Raw genomic sequence first — 19910 nt, forward strand, 5'->3', positions numbered from 1 at the left:
TGGAAATTGGTGTAGGTCTAATACCGAACAAGCGGAAGCATTTGCACAACATCTGCAATCTGTCTTCCAGCCCAACGATATTAATAATTCTATAACAGAGACCGAAGTAGAAAAATTTCTTGAGTCACCCTGCCAAATGAGCTTACCTATAAAAAGCATCAAATATGAAGAAGTCGTTACAGAAATCAAAGAATTGAACAATAAAAAAGCACCAGGTCCTGATAAAATAAACGGCATCACCCTAAAAAGCTTACCAACAAAATGCATACAGTTTATCACCCTTATATTCAACGCGATTCTCAGATTAGACCACTTTCCAAGTCAATGGAAATGTGCAGAGATCATAATGATCCTAAAGCCAAACAAAGTGGAAACAGAATTAACATCATATCGTCCCATTAGTCTGCTGACAATATTCTCGACAGTGTTTGAAAAAATACTCCTGAAGAGAATGTTGCCAATTTTGGACGAACTTTCCATAATTCCTGAATACCAATTCGGATTCAGGAGAGGCCACGGGACCCCCGAGCAGTGCCACAGGGTCATTAATGATATAATTACTGCATTTGAGAACAAAAAATACTGCACAGCTGCATTTCTTGACGTTCAAGATAAAAAAATTTCTACCTGCTCCGTATTACTTAATAATTAAATCATATCTTAATAAAAGATGTTTTTACGTGCAACAGAAAAACGATTCATCTAAGTTACTTCTTATTAATGCAGGCGTCCCACAAGGAAGTGTATTGGGACCAATTCTCTACACTCTATATACGGCGGATATGCCAGTCACAAACAACTGCACTGTTGCAACATACGCTGATGATACATAGAGCTGGGAAAACATCGATAGTTGGCATATTCGAGGTTTTCGAGGTTTTTCATACAAATATTCGATAGTATCGATAGTATCGAACTAAAAAAATTATAAATCAAGTTTAAGTTGCATTTAGAGTAAATAATAAAAAAACTTCTTAAAGGCCATTCTTTATTCGAATAACAAAACATAACAAAATCTCATAATCATATGAAGTCGCTTATAACAAAGGAAGAAATGAAATAATTCACAAAAGATTCTTATGAATAGGTTAATATATTCTAAATTTGGGTACAATCGTATTCGCGCGCTTTTGTTGCTCTTCCATTGAAATTCCCGGGTGGAGTCGTTTCATATGGTCAAACAAGTTTGACGTGTTTCCGCTCGTTTTGTAAACTTTATTACAGTGCATGCAACTTGCCGTCTTGCCATCTTGGGACTTTTTAAAGTGGTTCCACACTTTGGACTTCCCTATTCGTTTCACCTGGTTTTCGTCCTCCTCCGACTTGCTCTTTGCACTTATGCCTGTAAAAAGTTATATATCAGAAATTAGTTATTGAGAAAGAGTCCAAAACATGCTCAGATATGCACTAGTTTAGATACCTACCTTTATCGTATTCGCCTTGCAAAAATTTGTCCATTTTCTCCGCCAACACCAATATTAACTTTCACGTGTAGATCTCCGCAGTTGTTCGCCAAAAGTAAAGATGTGCAAGCTTGCCACTATCGTTTACTATCGGCACTCAAACATCGATAGTGGTTCGCAAACCCAAATATTCGATATATCGATACTATCGTGAGTGGCCGACCCAGCTCTAATGATACAGCCGTTTTGGCCACAAGCTCATCTAGAAATGAAGCTTCTGAACTTCTGCAGCGTGAGCTAAGCCTAATTGAAGACTGGTTCCTTCGATGGAAAATTAGAATTAACTCCCTAAAATCTGTCCAAATAACCTTTTCATTGAGACCAGGTAATTGCCCAAATGTGTCACTTAACGGCTCGCCAATTCCACAAAGTACCTGTGTCAAGTATCTGGGCTTGCATCTCGACCGCAGATTAACGTGGAAAAATCACATAAAAGCCAAATGTCAGAAGCTCAGACTTAAAACACTAAAAATGTCCTGGTTGATAAGTCGAAAATCGGGAACCTCATTGGAAAACAAAATTCGCCTCTACAAAGCTATATTAAAGCCTGTTTGGACTTACGCTATACAGCTTTGGGGAACTGCTAGCAACTCAAATATTGAGATACTACAGCGCTACCAGTCAAAAACTTTGCGACAAATTGTCAATGCTCCTTTTTATGTAACTAATGCAAACATCCACAAGGATCTCAATATCCCAACCATAAGAGAAGAAATAAATAAAATTAGTAAAAAATATATCGACAGACTCCATAATCATGAAAATAATTTAGCCTTTAGCCTAGTAGATAACAGCTTATCATTAAGAAGACTAAAAAGATACCACATACTAGATCTTCCAGATAGATAAATTCATTTAACAGAAACGATGTTGTATATAATAGCAGGGTTCACTGGAAAACTGCTATTCCTGTTATTTAATATTAATTATAAAATTTACTTATTGTTTATAAAAACAGATTGTAAATAAATGAAGAGTTTAAAAACAAAAAAAAAAAAAAAATTTCCTTTCACTCTATGAAAGGGAAGAAGACCCGAAGAGCCGGTTAACGTTACGTTACGGTTTTTCTCGGCTAGCCCTCCTCCGCCAAACTCATACCGCGCCATAAGAAACTTCGTTCCAATAATCATTTCTGTAACATTTTTAAATACATAATTTTGCGATGTTGTTTGGAACTAAATCCAAAAAAAACCTTTCAGCGAAACAAACAATGGGATAAGAATCAAACCTCGAAATACAGATGCTCATTGATGAGCAAATTAAAAGAAATACACATAAGTATTCAAAAGTTGATCATAAATTTCACTAAAGATTTATCGGAACGACGACTAAAAAGGTTACTTCGATGCGGCTAATGACAGCTCACCAAAGTGTAGTCCCAAAGCACTAAGTCTAGACGATGAATATTTTAGGAATGCCAAGGCTCCTTAAAGTCAAACTCTTGTGAATAAATATGAAATACTATTGTAGGATGAAATGCCATCAGAGTTAAGCCCGTCTTAGCGGTCCCGAAAAACTAGGGAAAATCTCGAGCCCAAGGCACAGCAATGGGTTAGTGGATCTTTAATTACTGTAAAATTAAAATAGATGGAAATACTAGCAAACGAATCCAGGTCGTGCGAGCGGATTTTGAGGTTTTGAGCGGTGCGAGTTTTTGAACATTAAATAAAGATACCAAAAAAGCTTGGTAACTTAACACAGGCAGTGGCTCCGCTTCTACGAAATTTTTACGGAATTCGTCTACAGTCAAGACAATAGCAACGCAGCCAAATTCTGGCATCTGGAAAATCATATAATAGGTGAAGTCAAAAATATCATCATCAACTGGCGGACAGGATAATTACCAAGAGGCCTGGCAACGGTTAATGAATAGATAGCAAAATGAAATTCACCCCTGAACTAATGGATCATCGGACCAGCTCCGCAGCTTGCATGATACCGTGCTCCCAACGATCGCCGCTCTCAACGAACTCAAAGTGTCAACAATCAACTGGGATTTAATATTGATACACATCACTGAGAAAAGATTGCAACCACACACGGTGTAATCTCTAGAACCAGCCAACACACCACTTTGAGTGACAGGCAACCAGCCAAGTACGGTGCGGAAAAATACGCCTAGCGCTCCACTTCAATCTACTTCACCACAAGCGTTGTGTTCAACAGCGGCCCTTCTTACAAATAAACCCGCCGTTCTACTATAACCACCCAAGTGACAATATATATATACTATATTCTGGATTTAAGTTTAAAATAATCTCAAAAAATTGGCTGATACACTGCGACTCCAATTGGTGCCATCAACCCTGATCATCAACTAAAAGGGACAACCAAAAGATCTCGAACAAAGGCTGTTTAGACCCTAACAGCATTAACCACCATTTCCAAAAACCAATTAAAGCAGTCGTACTGCCGAAAATAATGTCCATCCCACTCTATTCAGGTACCAAGTACAATCGCACCTCAGTTGCGCTTAACCGATCCTATTCTTTCGCAGCCCCAGAAGATTGACCTGTTTTTGGGCACCGAATATTTCTACCAGTTTATGAAGCCACAACAGGTAAATTTGGGAGAAGGACACCTACTACTCAAAAGTACCACGCTGGGATGGATTGTGATCGGGCCAGTGCGACTGAAGTCAGCTCGGCTAGGACAAAGGCGCAAGGGGAGGCATATAACCTAATAATACCTAAAAACCCAGCTCCAATAGCCGGCGCCATAAGCCAAAATCAGAAGTATTACCGAAAATAATGACCGACGGACCGGCGCGAGCAATAAAACCAGTAAAATCAGAAAAAAACCCAAAACCCAGCGATCTGAGTCAGTAGACCCAAAACTAGCTTACCCGCCTACTTTCTTTAACATCGACTTTGCTGTGCGACCTTACTTTGCATTAACATTGACCTGCTAAACATACTTAAGCCATAACATATGTATGTAATTAGGCATCTTATAAAAAACACGTAAAAAATTCGATCAATTTTGGCAATTTGCGATCAATAATTTGGTAGCACGGAAACGCATGCTGCCGAGATGCTGATTTTCTTCAAGACGTTCAAAATCTTACAACTGCAGAACTGAAAATATGTTCCCTAAAACATATTAGTGTTAAGTTAGAGAGTTGTGACACTCCACACATGTTAAATTTTACCAAAATATCCTATCTTCAAAATTTCATGGTCGGCGAATTTATCCTACAGCTGTAATATAATGATCGGAATATGCATATCATTGTTCTTTTTTAATCTAGATAGAAGAAACTTTCTACCGTCTCTAATGGGCAACTAAATCTGTTGTGCCAAATTCCATAAGGATCGGCCGACTATATCCTATAGCTTTCATGTAACTGAACGATCGGAAATGGCAGAATCTTTGCTATTTTTAAAGATGCCAGGATTTGTTTCAAACATTTTTATTAAAAAATTGATTCGATGGGGAAATTTTCATAAGGGTACGAACCATATACGAATAGTCATAATTATTTTCACATTATTTTTTTTTGGATTATAGTTGGCCGATCCTTATGAAATTTGGCAAACTGGATTATTTTGTCTATAATAGAATCTGTACCAAGTCCCATCTTTCTAACTTAAAAAACACCAAAGTTATGCCAATTCCGATCGTTCTATGACAGCTATAGGATATAGTCAGCCGATCCCGGCCGTTCCCGGCCAGACGGACAGACGGATATGCTTATATCGACTCAGAAGTATTTGCACACGTTTTCGGTGCGTAAAAATTATATTCACAAAAGTTAGTTTGATTTATTTCAGCTTAATATAATATCTAATTTTAACAAAAGATTTTCTTAATTTTATCAAAACACATTAAATATATTTAGTTACACCACCTTTGGCATCAATGACAGCTTTTAGTCTTTTAGGTATTGACCTTACCAAAGTTTGGGCAAATTCAAGGGTCAATTTGGACCAAATTTCGTCAATTTCAGTGATGACTCCAAAGGTATAGGTTTGTGCTGCGTACCCGATAATTGCCTTTACCGCCAGGCTACAATCTGTCCTGTTTAGGGCGATAAGTCTCGTCGATCTTGTTTCACAGGGAGTGGCAGATCGTTAAGAGATCTGCGATAATCATGTCCTAGACTGTCCTAGAGCTGGATGAAAAACCATCAAGTGCCTTAAGTGCTGCTTGACTGTCAGAAAAAACACATACGGTGTCCTGATTAGTGCCCAAGTGCTGGGGACTTAAGCGCTTCTTTAATGGCTATTATTTCAGCCTGGAAGACACTGCAGTGTTCGGGGAGTCTGAATGACTCATTTAGACACAGACGTTTACAAAAGACCTTTTACGTTGCCTGTTAAGCTATCAGCGTTTTGATAGAGCCTTAACGGGTGGAGCAGCAGCCACCTTGGCAGCTTCAGACCGCGGCAGCAACGAAACGGACGACCTTCCCCCATTGGAAGGGTGCAGGTTAGAGTCCAGAATGGAGTCAGACCTGGGCGCTGACTTAATCGGCAGGAACAGAGGCACCAGCTATGTCTCCAGACTCCATTATGTAAATTATGGTGCAAAGTAATGGAAACAAAAGTAACAAGTTTTCCTTTAAGAACTTTAATGATCACGAATAAAACTGAGCGTGATTACGTCGGGGTCACCAAATGTTGAGCTATCAGCGTTTTGATAGCGGCCGAATTAATAAAACGTGGTTCAACTTATATTTTAATTTATTATGGGTTAATTTAACCCCAAAAACAAATGCAGCGGCCGATCCAAACAAAGCCGAACATATAAGTGCAAAAAACTAAGAACTTGCGCAGAAGCTCCACCAAAGCTCCCAAAGTGCATGCGTTACAAAAGAACAACAAAACGCATGCGAATCTGGGAGAATCGAAGAATATGGAGGGCATTGAGGGTTGATAACGGGCATTTAGTGAATCGCTGCGGCTAGTTACACTGACAGAACTAATTAGTAATAATAACGATATTTGATGCTGGCACAAGTCCCAACATGGAGTTGAGCTTTGATTCATCTGTGTAGATTGTAACATGTAACCATGTAAGCGGGCAGATGGTTGTGTAGCTGCAAGAAGGCTGCACGCGCTGGTTCCGGCTTTTTGGGCGGTAGAAGGGAGTGGATCCCTAGGGTCCTTGTGCTACTCGCTCGCAGTTATCAATCGATTATTTAAAAGATATTCGCGTGCGGGGGGTTAGTATGTACTGAAGGAAATAGCGGGAAGGGGCGAAAAGGATTCTTGCATTGCTTTCGACATTCAAAGTAGTTAAAGCCGCTGCGACTGCGCTGATGGAGTTGCAGCAGACGACGTAAAGCTGAGCGGATGTTTTGCCACAGCCGTTGCCCACCCTTCCATGTTCACCAAGTCCGCGAAATAATTATTGATGATCCCAAAAAAAACCGGCTATTTAATTTCACTTGCCATCTTCATCCTGTATGACTCCTCCAGATAATAGATTAGCAATTCATTTTTAAACGTTATAAAATTTATTCATGGTTATTAAGTTGCATAAGGCCAAAAAAGGGAATTTAAATTAAGTATATAATTAAATGTATTTGTTATAATCGAAAAAAAAATTATCTTAGAATTTATATCTTTATTAGTTGGTATAAGAAATAATAATTCGAATTAATATGCAATAATATTATATATGTCTATATAAAATACTATTAAGAATCATGTTTATGAAGAGAATCTTGTCTTCCATAGCGGGTATTCTCTAATATTATTTCCTAAATTTATATTTAAAATGTCTCCAAAGTAACTTATTTATTTTCAATTCAAATTTGATAGCAAGGGATTATGATTAACTTTAGCAAGGTTTTTAATGTTGGAACACTGTAAGAGCATTCAAAATAATGTTCCAAGACTCTATTAATTCTTATTAATTATTAATTAATTAATTTAAGATCAAAAAAAATTAATTCATTTTTTTTTTTGTTTTATGTCATTGCGGAAGGCCATAATTAAATATTGGAAATAAAAAAAGGAAAATATATATATACATATAATCATCAACTGTTAGCATTCATGTGCCAGAAAAATTTTTCTTTTTTTTTTTTCTTCAGTTTACCATTGTTGTATATTTTAATTGCAAACCGCATGGTTCGATTTTACCGTTTGGCAAACAAAAATCTTTCAGGTAAAGCTTTTAGTACACTGAGAAAAATCGGCCTAACCACAAACAATTTTTAATTTGGGGTAATGTGTTTTTTTTTTCACTTAAATCGAGTTTATTTTCCACGTCCAAAAGATCTTTTGTCGGGTTCATCGCTCAAGAATCTATAATTTTAGGGCATAAAGGTTATTTTTATGTATGTATATATATATATATTCACAAAACTATTTAATATTTCCGAACCATTCATGTTTAGTATTTAAGTAATTAAATAAAAAATACAAAATTAAGGGAACTGTAAAGTTATTTTCTTACATTATTAAACGCCAAGCTCCAAAAAAATAAATACTACCAAAATAAAAATAACTAAATCAAATTAATAATTCCAGAAACCACATGGGACAGGCGTAACTGTCTTGGGGCGATGCGTGACGTCATTGGACGATTCTGGTGCATATGCTGGCCATTGGCGGGTTTTAGTTAATGAGGGAAAATTATTGGCACATGCACCTTACTTCCAAGAAAAAATTGTATCTCTCACTCTAATTATAGTTAATCCTTCTGATCCCGCGGTGTGGCGCTGCGAGCCCTTCTTAGGGTAAAACTGGCTAGTTGGGGACTTATAAACTTATTCCCAATGTAAGAACAATAAAAAAAATAGGTTCTTACTGGGTGCCAATTCGACCTAAAAAAAATAAGTCGAATTAAAAAAACACGTGACGCCGAAAACAAAGGTTTTATTTACCTTAATTGGCACCACAAAAATGTTATTCACTTCTAATGCACTGAGCGCTGCTTACTTCCCTCGGCGTTTAAGCTTTGGGAAACTTAGGTGGAAATTTCCCACCACGTGTTCTTTTTTCCGGGGGTTAAATATATACTTGAGTTTAACCGCGAGCAATACGCTTATCTTAGCAGCCACAAGAGAAAAGAACTTGGCCGCTGCTTATTCTATGCTTAGACCGATACTTAAATGCTCAATTCTAGGTAGATAATTGATTATCAATAGATAAGGAACTTTAAGCTTAACCAAGCTTTTTGTTTTTGTTTTGTTTGTTTTGTTTATTTATTTATTTACAATCTGTATGCTTAAATTACAAACTAAAGCTACAGGGGGGGTGTTGCAGCCATAGCTACTAAGGCTTTCGGCTGGCTCTAAATTTATATTTATTATTACTATTATTGTTTAATTAATATTCAATTTAAATAATATTCAAGTTTTTAGCACAATTACTAAATAATTACAATAATACCTAATATAAATGTATTCAAGTATGGGGCTAAATAGTCTGTATATGTTTGCTTGATCTTAATCTTAAGAAAGTTTAGGATGTTGAGGATGTTGGTGTTTGTGGGGTTTGAAAGGGAAGAGTGGAGATTACCATTAGGGAAGGGGATACGAGCTGGGTTAAAAGCTATACATTCATTGAATATGTGGTTTAAAGTCATTGGGGCTTGGTTGCAAAACTGGCAGGTATTGGATGTTGAATGCACCAATCTATACTGATGGGTGAGTCTTGTGTGTCCTAGACGTAGTCTAATGAATTTCGTTTGTTCTCGTCTTGAAAGGCTGGAAATTTCCTTGTTTTTGGAGTAATCGTAGATGTTAGTTTTATTTGTGTTTAAAGATTGGTACCAGCTTGACGTGTATTGAATTTGGTTTTGCGAGTTGTTGGATAGTTTATATTTTATGTATCTTTTTATATCGGTCTGATTGAGATTTTTTGTTGTGATCAAGGGTGCCATAGTTGCGTGTTTAGCGGCTTCGTCAGCAAATTCATTCCCTATGATTCCTACAACTTCTGTAAAGCTTTACTAAACAAGTTGAACCTGCAATAGATAAGTTTTGAACAAAGAAACAGTTTTAGATAGCCATGACTTTTTGAAAATATGAGATTAAAAACTCCAATTTAATTGAAGAAAATATTGTTTAACCACCTATAATAAATTCAATAAAATTATTTCGAGTTTTTCCTTAAATCCAAATTTAAAACATGGTATGATCTTCTGATTTCAATAAGAAAATAAAAATCTTCCATAGAAAAATGTTTGGGGAAAAATCCTAGAAGACCAAAAATTAATGTAGAAAATCTGAGATTTCAACTTTGGATGAGTATTTCAAAGATATGGTAACTGCTAGATACCATTTTTTAATTTCAGTTGGTTCACATACATTTCGAAAATGATATGTACTAGAAACAATGATGGCCATCGCCATTGCACGGCCTACATAATTCAATATATGGTAAAATTTGATCAATTTCTTCTCTTAGGTGTACCGCGGAAACTGTGGGTGGTAGAACCTACCACTGGACAGGACTTTGCTTCAGGGGAGCCTAAAGGTTATGGAGTAGGTAAAATTATGCGTGGAGGAAAAAAAAATTGGAAATTGTCGGCCTGTGTTATTGCCGGGTAATATGAGGCATTGTCGATATTTGTTATTTGTTTTTATAGGCAGAGAGTGAGTCGGAGCAAATGCAGATTTTTCCTTTCATTGTTCGACTTATTTCAATGGCTTCTAGTATAGCAATTATCTCAGCTGAATAGACCGAGGAGTAGGGCGGAAGTATGGCCATTTTAAGGATGTAATTTTCTGTGGTAATAGCGTACGCAGGTATATTGTTGTATAGTGATCCGTCAGTATAAATAAATGTAAAGTTGTTCATTTTTGATTTTATGTCTAAAAATTCTTTTCTGAATATTGATATATTTGTTTTTATCTTTGCTGTATTTGCTTAGGTTTGTGTCTATTGTTTCTGATTTTAAATGCCAGGGCAGTTTTGTTTTTGGTATGAGTTTTGGTGTGGTATGAGTTCTGATCCCGCGGTGTGGCGCTGCGAGCTCTTCTTAGGGTAAAACTGGCTAGTTGGGGACTTATAAACTTATTCCCAATGTAAGAACAATAAAAAAATAGGTTCTTACTGAGTGCCAATTCGACCTAAAAAAATAAGTCGAATTAAAAAAACACGTGACGCCGAAAACAAAGGTTATATTTACCTTAATTGGTACCACAAAAATGTTATTCACTTCTAATGCACTGAGCGCTGCTCACTTCCCTCGGCGTTTAAGCTTTGGGAAACTTAGGTGGAAATTTCCCACCACGTGTTCTTTTTTCCGGGGGTTAAATATATACTTGAGTTTAACCGCGAGCGATGCGCTTATCTTAGCAGCCACAAGAGAAAAGAACTTGACCGCTGCTTATTCTATGCTTAGACCGATACTTAAATGCTCAATTCTAGGTAGATAATTGATTATCAATAGATAAGGAACTTTAAGCTTAACCAAGCTTTTTGTTTTTGTTTTGTTTGTTTTGTATTTTTGGTTATTCCAAGCTTAACTAAATGGGGTTTACTTTTAGGCATTTGGTTCGTTTGTTAAGTTACAACAAGCGCATTACATTTTCCCCCCCACTAAAATCTAACTTGGGGTGGAATAACACAAGGAAGATTCCCGCTTGTTGTCTACGCTTATGGCTTAAGATCTTTGGCATGAAAATTTCCGATCAGGCGCCCTTGTAGATCTTCTATCTCGTAATATACCTCCCCTAATTTCCTTCGCAATCGCGCTTTAAGGTAATTGGGAGCCAGCTTGGAGCTAAACCCTTTTGCGAAATTGCTTTGTTGGAAATTGCGTCGGAAAATTTCTTGACCTACTTTAAAAGTAACGTTCCTGGTTCGTGTGTTGTAGAGCCTTTCATTCCGATTACGTTGGGCTATCATGGTATTCTGGGCTTTGCTGCGTAAAATGTCTAGGGAGTCTTCCTTATTAAATTGGTCACTTCGATCTTCTAGCATACCTAAATCTCGTAGTAGTTGAAAAGTTTCGCCGTTCGTGACCATATGTTGACCAAACGTTAGCTTATACGTGCTCGTGTTTATGGCCAGATGAACTCCAGATCGTAGAGCGCAGTTAATGCTACTAAGGTTTTCGTCCCAGTTACTCTGATTTGGGTTTATGTAAGCCTTTATGTCTGAAAGAATTGATCTATTCACTCTTTCCGACGCGTTTGCCTGTGGGAAATAAAATGCCGTATATGTATGTCTGATATTATATTTGTTTAACAAGCAATTAACAATTTGCGATTTAAAGTGAACTCCATAATCGGAAACCACATATTCTGGAACCCCAAAACAATGGAAAAGATCTTCTTCCAAATATCGCATACTCGAGTCGGCGGTAAACTTGCGGACTGGTTTCAAAAAAGGAAACTTATTGAGATAGTCGAGCACCACAAATATACCTACATTTCGATTTACTGCGATTTACTTCTGAAAGAAAAGGCTTGATATTCCAGTGTTTCCCATAGGGGGTTAAAACGATCGATTAGTGTGTTTCGTGGCCTTACAAATATCACAACTATTGACAAAAGTGTTTACGTCGTTAACCATGTTAGGCCAGAAATAATATCGTCGGAGCCTTTCTATGGTTTTGTTTATACCCCCGTGGGCATGTAATGGATCTCCATGAGCAGTCTTAATGGCAATCGGTACGAGTGGGCGTGGAACCCAAAGTTTTCAGCATTGGTCATCGGAAATTTTGGTATCCTCTGCATGTTCGGAGCGTCGGTATAAATGTTTACCTTGGATTTTGAGATCCGGTAAGGAAGAGTTATTAAGTCGGATCCCACTCCAAAGCGAATCGTATTCGGTTGAATCGAATTCGGAGGAATTGACGTCAACTATTAGGCTATCGCAAGCAAGGGTTGACAAGTCTTCGGTAAAGGTTCGCGAAAGAGAGTCTGGGACTACATTGTGAGTACCTTTTCGATGCTGTATCTTGAATTGGAATCCTTGAAGCTTAAGAGACCAACGAGCGAGACGCGAGCTTAGATCTGCCTGGGTCATAAGCCATTTAAGGAGGCATGATCTGTGACTACTACAAAATCCTGTCCTTCGACATAAGCTCTAAATTTTTTTACGGCCAACACAGCGGCATAACACTCCTTCTCGGTAACGGTGCATTAACGTTGACAACGATTTAGCTGACATGAAAGCGATCGGCACCTCTGCACCATCTTTATTCACTTGCATTAAGACTGCACCTACTTCTGTGTGGCTAGCGTCGCAATGAAGTGAGAACGGGAAAAATTGAGGCTGTGCAGTACTGGGGCTGCACACATGCTTGCCTTTATGGACTCAAAAGCCCCCTGGGCTTCACTTGTCCACTCAAACTTCCGATTGGTTTTCAAGGTGTCTGTCAACGGGGAAGTAATAATAGCGGAATAATCCTTAATGAACTTATGATACCATCCGGTCATCCCAAGGAATCTTCGAATCCGCTTAACCGAACGTGGTGTTGGGTAATCTCTGACTGCAGCTATCTTATCAGGATCGGTGCTAATAATACCATTACCTATCACGTGTCCTAAGTATTTCACCTCTTTCCGACAGAATTCATTTTTGTCAACATTAATTGTAAGATTCGCACGAGCCAGGTTGGAAGCGACTACCGATAAGACTTCATGATGTCGTTCGAAGGTATCGGAAACAATGAGTAAGTCGTCTAAATATATAAAAACCTCATTACGTAAGTAGGCTGGAACTATTTTATCCATAAGTCGCGACATGGACTGCGGGGCATTAGTGAGGCCAAATGGCATGACCACAAATTCATACAACAGATGTCCGGGTACTGAGAAGGCCGTTTTATCGCGAGATTTCGGGTCTAAAGGTATTTGCAAAAAGCATCTTTTAAATTGAGGCTAGTAATAAATTCGTCTTTTGGTAATCTACTTAGGATACCATCGATTATTGGCATTGGATATGCATCCTTTACGGTGACGAAATTCACCTTCCTACTATCTACGCAGAGTCTTACTTTTCCTGGTTTCTTCACTAACACTACTGGAGATGACCAAGAGCTGTTAGATTCTTGAATAACTCCTAATTCGAGCATTCGATCGAGCTCGTCATACATAAGTTTTTCAATTGCCGGCGACACGGCATAATGCCGCTGCTTAATCGGTTTGGCTTCTCCCACATCGATCGAGTGTGAAATTAACGATGTACGTCCTAGTCCCTGCTTAGAAAATGACGGGAATAAATTGATAACGTTCTGCAATAAATTCTGTTGATCCTTAGAAAGTTCTCTCATACTTGGATCGCTGATGGAGGCTAGATTAAGATTTTTGGTTAACAGATGCATTGGGAGTAAGTCAAAGGCGGTCCAAAAGTCAATTCCCAGATATAAGTCTTCGACTAAAGTAGGAACTAAATAAAAATACAGGGTTTTTGTTTTTCCTCTGTAAGTAATGTCAGTTGAAAATTTTCCGACTATAGTTTGACTTTTCCCGTAAGCAGTTTTGATCTTGGAGGTCATTAACTTGTATTTAAGGTTTTTCTGAAGTAGATCGTTGCAAGCCTACCACCTATGCAACTTTCAGAAGCACCAGTGTTCATTAACCTAGCTACAGACTTTCCACAAAGCATCACTTGAGCGTGAGGACGTAAGTCAAGAGTATTATCTAATATGAATGAAAGGATTAATTTCTTTTCTATTTTACATTGTTTTTTAAAAGCTTCTCGACGACCAGAAGACCGGTTTCTCTTAAGGGGGGGTTAGGGTTTTAAAATTTTTTTTTTTCGATTTTTTTTTTTATTTTCTTATTAAAGAACCTTTCAAGAATACTGTGTCCAAATTTTAGATGGATAGGTGCATTATTAACAAAGATACAGCGATTTTAGCAACCCCACCTCCGAGCCAGGCCAACGGTCAGAAAAACTTCAAAGCGTTTTTCCCAAAACTCACTTTTTCAAAGTCGGTGCCCATCATAACTTCAAAACTACTGAATCGATCGTTTTGAAATTTTTACCACTTCTTGCCAACATAATTGACCAGGTATCCCTGGAGAGGGATTTTTTCCAAATTTGTTTAAATTTCTATTTTTTAAATAACAAATTAGCCGATTTTTTTCCTCAAAAATCACGTTTTTCACTTCAAAGTGTTCCCAAAAATTTAAAATCGGAACTTCTAAAAACCCTCCCAGGGATACCTGGGAAAAATGTCTATCTAACGAAAGAACTTTGATTTTTTGATTTCGGATAATCTACAACCGATATATGAGGGGCACCGCAAAGCAACTTTTTTTCGAGGAGCCTGCTAATAATGGTCGCCATTGCCGTAGTTCTTATTATTTTTTTCTGAAAATTTTACAAAACATTCTTCACATGTTGTACTTCAATTTAAAAATAGTTTAAATAAATAGATGTTTACCAGATCCTCAAAAAAAAAACATGAAAATGTGTCTTTTTTTGCTCGCTCAGACCCTAACCCCCCCTTAACATCTAACTTAGTTATAGGGAATGGTATACATTTAGGTTGCGGTAGGGAGCCTACAGAACCATTCGCTAGCGCTGCCCTCGAACAAATTACTGGCATATTTGGCAGTTAAATTAAAATCCCCCTCTAAAGTTTGGATCGTCAGAGCCTCTACACGATAGATAAAGTCTTCAATTGACATAGAAACCTTCCAGTGAATCTGAGTTTCCAATTTGCCATTATTTGGCTTATCCGATCGGATCGGATCGTCATAATGATTTGGATGAGGCAACTGAGTTGGTAATCCCATGAAAGGTTCTGATCTTGTTTCCGGTGGATTCTGTAATGGCAAACCCGATTGTGCCCCCGTTGGCATACTAGATGGAGATCCATTGGCTGAACCAGCTAAACTACTATCAAGAAGGCCTCCTTAGAGTGCTTGGATAATTTTGTTAGTCTGATCGGCTAAGCTAGAAGCTATCATCTGAGTTTGTTCTATCATGGCTGCTTTTATTGCTTCGGAAAGAGTTGAAGGTACCGTTTCAGCCGTATTGGTGGGTTCTTGCGGTTGGTTGGTGATAGTCTGAACCATATTATTCGAGTCTAAATTAGGAATCTCTGACTGTTGTACGGCAGCCATACGTTTTGTTTGAAGTCGAGTCTGTAGGGATTGAGATGTTGAAGCCATGAGGGTGCTTGTAGTGGATAATCGACCTGAACTAAGGTTTTCCACAGACGCTGGTAATTGCGCTTGGTAAACTATTATTTCGGAGCAAATAAAACAATGTTCTGCGGTATCACTCGTATGAGACAAATTCTCTGTGCTATGGGAATACACCATTTCGGGGTTTCCTAAGTATAATTTGTTTACCTAATAATTTTTTAGAATTTAAGTTTACTTCTAACCTACTATGTGGAATATACTGTCATCAACCTCACAGAATGAATTTATAAAAATAAAAATATAAGAATATATGAATTTAAGAGTTAAAAATTTAAGAAAAAATCTAGGAGTCATACATTCTGCTTCTGGCTGGTAGGAAATAATTTGTATTTTTGTCTTTATATGAACGAAATTATTGCAAGATCCTAATTCCTTTTATAATCGTTAACCTCGTGAAACTTCGGCGGCCCATCATCCGAATCATTGGACATCTTCCAGAAGAATTTTCAAGGCTTTGATTATAAGGATTGAGCCATGGCCATTAAGTATTCGGTTGGAAAAGTGTCTGCATCAGAAAAAAGGTATATTCCTAGTCCGTATACTCTTCGAGCCACAACAGGGGATTAGGTTAGAGAGGATATTCTGTTGGAAAGGCGCCTGCAGCAGACAAAGATATTTTCCAAATCAGATTTATCTCTCAACCACTACGGAGAACAGCACAGGATGGAAATTTTAAGGGATGACTGCGGCTTGAAATCCGCCAATTCAATTACGCTTAAACTTTACCAGCCCTGCCTAAACACCGGACTAGGTTAAGCCGCGATGACTCCGAAGTTATATCCAATTAAAGATGTAACGCATCCAGGTAGTCGAAGCTTAACCACAGTATCTAGTTATCGGAGTTAAACACTTGGCCTTGAAGTCTATGAGAATTTCTTGGATGCGAAGTGGCATCCGAAACTAACTAATACGTACGAGGGTATATGTCGGATGGAATGACAAAGGTATTTTAATTTTTATACCTTTTATTTTCTTGGGTAGCCTTAAACGGCTGCCCCACGTTGGGCGCCATTTTAAATAATATTGTAACATGTAACCATGTAAGCGGGCAGATGGTTGTGTAGCTGCAAGAAGGTTGCACGCGCTGGTTCCGGCTTTTTGGGCGGTAGAAGGGAGTGGATCCCTAGGGTCCTTGTGCTACTCGCTCGCAGTTATCAATCGATTATTTAAAAGATATTCGCGTGCGGGGGGTTAGTATATAGCGGGGGGCTGAAGGAAATAGCGGGAAGGGGCGAAAAGGATTCTTGCATTGCTTTCGACATTCAAAGTAGTTAAAGCCGTTGCGACTGCGCTGATGGAGTTGCAGCAGACGACGTAAAGCTGAGCGGATGTTTTGCCACAGCCGTTGCCCACCCTTCCATGTTCACCAAGTCCGCGAAATAATTATTGATGATCCCAAAAAAAACCGGCTATTTAATTTCACTTGCCATCTTCATCCTGTATGACTCCTCCAGATAATAGATTAGCAATTCATTTTTAAATTTTATAAAATTTATTCATGGTTATTAAGTTGCATAAGGCCAAAAAAGGGAATTTAAATTAAGTATATAATTAAATGTATTTGTTATCTTTATTAGTTGGTATAAGAAATAATAATTCGAATTAATATGCAATAATATTATATATGTCTATAAAAAATACTATTAAGAATCATGTTTATGAAGAGAATCTTGTCTTCCATAGCGGGTATTCTCTAATATTATTTCCTAAATTTATATTTAAAATGTCTCCAAAGTAAAAGGAAAATATATATATACATATAATCATCAACTGTTAGCATTCATGTGCCAGAAAAATTTTTCTTTTTTTTTTTTCTTCAGTTTACCATTGTTGTATATTTTAATTGCAAACCGCATGGTTCGATTTTACCGTTTGGCAAACAAAAATCTTTCAGGTAAAGCTTTTAGTACACTGAGAAAAATCGGCCTAACCACAAACAATTTTTAATTTGGGGTAATGTGTTTTTTTTTTCACTTAAATCGAGTTTATTTTCCACGTCCAAAAGATCTTTTGTCGGGTTCATCGCTCAAGAATCTATAATTTTAGGGCATAAAGGTTATTTTTATGTATGTATATATATATATATTCACCAAACTATTTAATATTTCCGAACCATTCATGTTTAGTATTTAAGTAATTAAATAAAAAATACAAAATTAAGGGAACTGGAAAAGTTATTTTCTTACATTATTAAACGCCAAGCTCCAAAAAAATAAATACTACCAAAATAAAAATAACTAAATCAAATTAATAATTCCAGAAACCACATGGGACAGGCGTAACTGTCTTGGGGCGATGCGTGACGTCATTGGACGATTCTGGTGCATATGCTGGCCATTGGCGGGTTTTAGTTAATGAGGGAAAATTATTGGCACATGCACCTTACTTCCAAGAAAAAATTGTATCTCTCACTCTAATTATAGTTAATCCTTCTGATCCCGCGGTGTGGCGCTGCGAGCCCTTCTTAGGGTAAAACTGGCTAGTTGGGGACTTATAAACTTATTCCCAATGTAAGAACAATAAAAAAAATAGGTTCTTACTGGGTGCCAATTCGACCTAAAAAAAATAAGTCGAATTAAAAAAACACGTGACGCCGAAAACAAAGGTTTTATTTACCTTAATTGGCACCACAAAAATGTTATTCACTTCTAATGCACTGAGCGCTGCTTACTTCCCTCGGCGTTTAAGCTTTGGGAAACTTAGGTGGAAATTTCCCACCACGTGTTCTTTTTTCCGGGGGTTAAATATATACTTGAGTTTAACCGCGAGCAATACGCTTATCTTAGCAGCCACAAGAGAAAAGAACTTGGCCGCTGCTTATTCTATGCTTAGACCGATACTTAAATGCTCAATTCTAGGTAGATAATTGATTATCAATAGATAAGGAACTTTAAGCTTAACCAAGCTTTTTGTTTTTGTTTTGTTTGTTTTGTTTATTTATTTATTTACAATCTGTATGCTTAAATTACAAACTAAAGCTACAGGGGGGGTGTTGCAGCCATAGCTACTAAGGCTTTCGGCTGGCTCTAAATTTATATTTATTATTACTATTATTGTTTAATTAATATTCAATTTAAATAATATTCAAGTTTTTAGCACAATTACTAAATAATTACAATAATACCTAATATAAATGTATTCAAGTATGGGGCTAAATAGTCTGTATATGTTTGCTTGATCTTAATCTTAAGAAAGTTTAGGATGTTGAGGATGTTGGTGTTTGTGGGGTTTGAAAGGGAAGAGTGGAGATTACCATTAGGGAAGGGGATACGAGCTGGGTTAAAAGCTATACATTCATTGAATATGTGGTTTAAAGTCATTGGGGCTTGGTTGCAAAACTGGCAGGTATTGGATGTTGAATGCACCAATCTATACTGATGGGTGAGTCTTGTGTGTCCTAGACGTAGTCTAATGAATTTCGTTTGTTCTCGTCTTGAAAGGCTGGAAATTTCCTTGTTTTTGGAGTAATCGTAGATGTTAGTTTTATTTGTGTTTAAAGATTGGTACCAGCTTGACGTGTATTGAATTTGGTTTTGCGAGTTGTTGGATAGTTTATATTTTATGTATCTGTTTATATCGGTCTGATTGAGATTTTTTGTTGTGATCAAGGGTGCCATAGTTGCGTGTTTAGCGGCTTCGTCAGCAAATTCATTCCCTATGATTCCTACGTGGCTTGGGGTCCATAGGATTTTTATTTTTGGATGCAGGTTTGTTAGTAAACTTCTTATTATTGCCGGGTAATATGAGGCATTGTCGATATTTGTTATACACTTTAAGGCAGAGAGTGAGTCGGAGCAAATGTAGATTTTTCCTTTCATTGTTCGACTTATTTCAATGGCTTCTAGTATAGCAATTATCTCAGCTGAATAGACTGAGGAGTAGGGCGGAAGTATGGCCATTTTAAGGATGTAATTTTCTGTGGTAATAGCGTACGCAGGTATATTGTTGTATAGTGATCCGTCAGTATAATTAAATGTAAAGTTGTTCATTTTTGATTTTATGTCTGAAAATTCTTTTCTGAATATTGATATATTTGTTTGATCTTTGCTGTATTTGCTTAGGTTTGTGTCTATTGTTTCTGATTTTAAATGCCAGGGCAGTTTTGTTTTTGGTATGAGTTTTACTGTATTGAGAGAAAGGCCTAGGTTGGTACAAGAAATTATACTTTTATATATGGCCGAGTTTCTGTATTTTGTGATTTTGTTTTTTAAAATTTTGTCAATTATTGGTTTCAGTGGAGTATCTGTTGATTGGATTATGGTTTTTGATAATTTAGCTTGAAGGTGTTGTAATCTTGTTTCATGAGGGGTGACATTGGATTCCACATAGATATTATAAGTAGGAGTTGAACAGAAGGCTCCTAACGCGGTTCG

General features: G+C 37.3%; 1 protein-coding gene and 2 long non-coding RNA genes across 3 annotated transcripts in view; 1 reads left to right on the top strand and 2 right to left on the bottom strand.

The window, feature by feature from the left end:
- LOC6502870 (neuronal acetylcholine receptor subunit alpha-7) overlaps positions 1–19910 on the top strand; it is a 580669-nt gene that overhangs the window by 515319 nt on the left and 45440 nt on the right. The window lies entirely within an intron of this gene.
- Positions 7524–8612, bottom strand: LOC123257545. Its single transcript, XR_006507645.1, has 2 exons — positions 8302–8612; positions 7524–8241 (listed from the first exon to the last, which is right to left on the bottom strand). It is a non-coding gene; the product is annotated as an uncharacterized LOC123257545 (long non-coding RNA).
- On the bottom strand, positions 17375–18464 carry LOC123257546. The gene is made up of 2 exons (XR_006507646.1): positions 18154–18464; positions 17375–18093 (listed from the first exon to the last, which is right to left on the bottom strand). It is a non-coding gene; the product is annotated as an uncharacterized LOC123257546 (long non-coding RNA).

This window comes from Drosophila ananassae, chromosome XL (genome assembly GCF_017639315.1).
Source record: "Drosophila ananassae strain 14024-0371.13 chromosome XL, ASM1763931v2, whole genome shotgun sequence".
NCBI lineage: Eukaryota > Metazoa > Arthropoda > Insecta > Diptera > Drosophilidae > Drosophila > Drosophila ananassae.